General features: G+C 39.5%; 1 non-coding gene across 1 annotated transcript; it reads left to right on the top strand.

Annotated features, from left to right (window-relative positions):
- Nucleotides 1-2013: 2013 nt before the first annotated feature.
- Nucleotides 2014-2120, top strand: LOC141722894 (small nucleolar RNA R71). Its single transcript, XR_012575892.1, has one exon. It is a non-coding gene; the product is annotated as a small nucleolar RNA R71 (small nucleolar RNA).
- Nucleotides 2121-3986: the final 1866 nt, after the last annotated feature.

The following is a 3986-nucleotide window of genomic DNA, read 5'->3' on the forward strand; positions in this document are numbered from 1 at the left end:
CATACAATAAGAATGGCTGATTCCCTTTATATCTGTTATCGTCCATCCATTTTCCAATTTGAACTATCTCAGAATTCTTAAGAGTTTTTTCTCATCACTACCTGAAAGGTCAGATGCAATAATAATAGGCAAAGTAGATGCATCACCTTAAAAAACATACCTTAAGTGTTCAGGTAATGGTTTAAGCTCAAGTGTAGGAGCTTCCTCAATAGATGGTTTGAGGCGCTTGGGAGATTTGTTTAGCTCCTCCATTCCAAGAGATTCAAAAGGCATATCCATATTCCTCTTCGAGGGAGAATCATTCAGATATTGCAATTGCTCATCACCTTTATCATCTTCACTATTAGAATTCCCAAACAAGGCCTTTTCTAAGGCATCAGACCTTAACAATTGATCAAGTTCTAAAGTAACCACAGAATCGACCAACTCTACCTTTAAGCACTCCTCATTTTTCGTATGGAATTTCATGGCATTGAACACGTTAAAAGTTGCATCCTGATCCAGCACTCGCATGGTCAGCTCACCCTTCTGCACATCTATCAAGGTTCGGCCCGTAGCCAAGAAAGGTCTTCTAAGATTATGGGAATCTTCTTATCCTCCTCGAAATCAAGAATTACAAAATCAGCAGGAAAGATGAGTTTATCCACCTTGACCAAAACATCCTCAATAATGCCTCATGGATAAGTAATAGAATGATCCGCCAACTGCAAGGTCATATAAGTAGGCTTTGGATCAGGTAAGTCCAACTTCTTGAAGATTGACAAAGGCATCAAATTGATGCTAGCTCCCAAGTCATATAAGAATTTGTCAAACAACACTTTTCCAATGGTGCAAAGAATAATGAAGCTTTCAGGATCTTTAAGCTTCGGAGGCAACTTCTGTTGCACAACAGCACTGCATTCTTCCGTGAGAGCAACTGTCTCCAAGTCATCAAGCTTCACTTTCTGAGAAAGTACACCTTTCGTAAACTTCTCATAACTAGGCATTTGTTCAAGAGCTTCAGCGAAAGGTATGTTGATATGAAGTTTCTTGAACACCTTCAGAAACTTCTCAAACTGCTTATCCAGCTTTTTCTTCTGCAGCCTCTTAGGAAAGGGAGGTGGGGGATAGATATGTTTCTCCCCTGTATTACCCTCAGGAGGAGTGTGTTCAACAGTAGTCTTCCTTAATTTCACTTCAGCTTCCTTCTGTGGTTTTTCCTCAACTACAACTTCTTCATCCGAAACTTGAGAGTGTTTGGTGTTTGCAACCTTCCCAAACCTCAATGTAATTGCCTTTACCTGCTCCTTAGCTTCCCTCTTTCCTGGTACTTCAGTATCACTAGGAACTGTACCAGGTTGACGATTTAGTAAGGCATTGAGAATTTGTCCAATTTGATTTTCCAAGGCCTTGATAGAAACCGCTTGGCTCTTGCACATGAGCCTCAACTCCTCCAATTCAGATTTATCATTAGACTGTTGTAGCTGGAGTTGCTGCGTTGGTGCATATTGCGGTTGCTGAAAACCAGGAGGGTTGTACTGCTTTGCTGGATACCGCTGATAAGGCTGTTGAACCACATTCTGAGTGTTGCTCCATCTAAAGTTAGGATGATTGCGGTTGTTGGGATGATATGTGGCTGGTACAGGTTGATGCGACCTCTGAAAGTTGCTCACGAACTAAGCTAATTCACTAGAAATGGTGCACTGATCAGTCTCATGGGCACCAGCACAAAGCTCATAGACACTAGTGATCTGATTAACTTCATAATTAGACAGAGAATCCACCTTCATCGTCAAAGCTTTAAGTTGAGCAGCTATAGCAGTAGTTGCATCCAACTCTAGAATTCCTGCTACCTTGCCCTAAGATAGTCTCTAAGTAGGATTCTGGTATTCATTAGCAGCCATCAGTTCAATCAATTTATAAGCTTCATCGTAGCTTTAAGCCCATAAGGCTCCTCCTGATGCTGCATCAAGCATGAGTCTAGAAGTAGCACCCAAACCATTATAGAAATAGTTAATGATCATCCAGTCAGACATCCCATGATGAGGACACTTCCTAAGAATCTCCTTATAATGATCCCAAGCCTCACATAAAGATTCTCCAGATTGCTGAGCAAATTGAGTAAGTGCATTTCTGATTGCAGCAGTCTTCGCCATAGGAAATAATTTAGTTAAGAAACTTTACGCAAGATCCTCCCATTTGGTGATAGAACTTAGTGGTAGAGGATGTAACCAACCTTTAGCCTTATCCCGCAGAGAGGATGGGAAAAGCCTCAACTTAATAGCATCTTCAGAAACTCCATTAAACTTGAAAGTGGCACAGATCTCGATGAAATCTCTGATGTGCATGTTGGGGTCTTCTGTCGGAGAACCCCCAAACTGAACTGAGTTTTGTATCATCTGAATCATGCTCGATTTGATATCAAAGGTATTAGCCGAGATGGCTGGTCAAACAATGCTAGACTGAATATCACTGATATTTGGTTGAGAGTAGTCCATCAAAGCCTTTGGATTCGCTCCTGGTTCTCCCATTATAATAAGAACTTCTTCTTTTTTCTCAACTAAGATCTCTTCTTCAACTTTTTCCTCAATTACAACTTCTTCCTCAGCTTGATCCAGTGTTCTCTTACGAGACCGAGAACGCGTATACATACACGCTCACTACAATACCAGAAACACGACAAGAAATTAAGTAATAATGTTTGAGTCAATGAACTTTAACGACCAATGATGACAAACACATAAACTAAAAATTAACACCGATGTCCCCGACAGCAGTGCCAAAAACTTGTTAGAGCTAAAACATGCGCTAATATTCACGCAAGTATACGCGATCGCAAGTAATATAGAATAAATTCTAGTTTGTTCCCACAGGGATTGGTTTAGATAAATTTCAATCAATGTATTTATGCAACACTAGTATGGTTATTATCCAATGATAAGATGAATAACAAATTGAGGTTGTTTAACTAAGTTTAACTAAGAGATTATACTAAGAACATAAACTAGGAGATTAAAGAGAGTTGAATAATATATGACACAAACATGGGATTCTAACTTCATTAAATACTTCATTTAATAGCCTTTTCATTCTTAAGCTTAACATGTAATGGTGATGACACTAATCAGATAACACGGAACTGATAAACGCCAACTTTCGTTGTACGAATACCCTACTACCAGACATCCACAAAAGAGATAGAAGCTTAATAGACACCAATTATATTGAGACCCTATATGTCTATAGAATTTGACAACATAACGGTTTAATGCACAAGTTACCTATCGTGATTGCATAGGGCAAGTAAGATGGTTAAAATTACCTACGAATCATGCATAACAATTACATGAACCTATGCTAGCATGGCAAGTTCTAAACCCTTAAATTCACTTTCGCTTCATTAAAGGTTAACACACTATCTTATAAGTTCGCGATGCTCATAAGACGAATAAGCACAACTAAAATTAGGTTATCATATAATCACCACACCCTAAGGCATCGAAACGAATAACTAAAGAAATCCATAAATAAATCTGTCAGAACCCCACGATAACGATTAGTCCATAATCGGACTCATCATCAACATGGGTTCCAATGAAGGAATGGTATAATAAACATAGTCTTTATACTTAAATAAAACCAAGTAAGAAACAAGAGTATAGGTTCACGAATAAGAAAACTAGCATCCAGAATTATAACTTAAAACAAAGAATTAGAAGAATAAACTAGATCTTCTTCACCTTGGTTGAATTATGCTCTACGGTCTTCTTACGCCTTCTCCTTAAGCTCTGGTACATCTTGTTATAAAAGCATAAATTAAGTATATATAGCATCCCATGCAGAGTAGAAGTCCAGTTGATCAAAATTCCAGAAGAAACAGGATTTTCTTTTCTCGATCTAGCGCGGCCGCGCGCTTGACCAGCGCGGGCGTGCTGACATTCTGCTCTTTGGCCGCGGGCGAGCGGTACTACAGTGCGGGCGCACGGTACTAAAGCGCGGGCGCGCCG

Source organism: Apium graveolens, chromosome 4 (genome assembly GCF_009905375.1).
Source record: "Apium graveolens cultivar Ventura chromosome 4, ASM990537v1, whole genome shotgun sequence".
Taxonomy (NCBI): Eukaryota; Viridiplantae; Streptophyta; class Magnoliopsida; order Apiales; family Apiaceae; genus Apium; species Apium graveolens.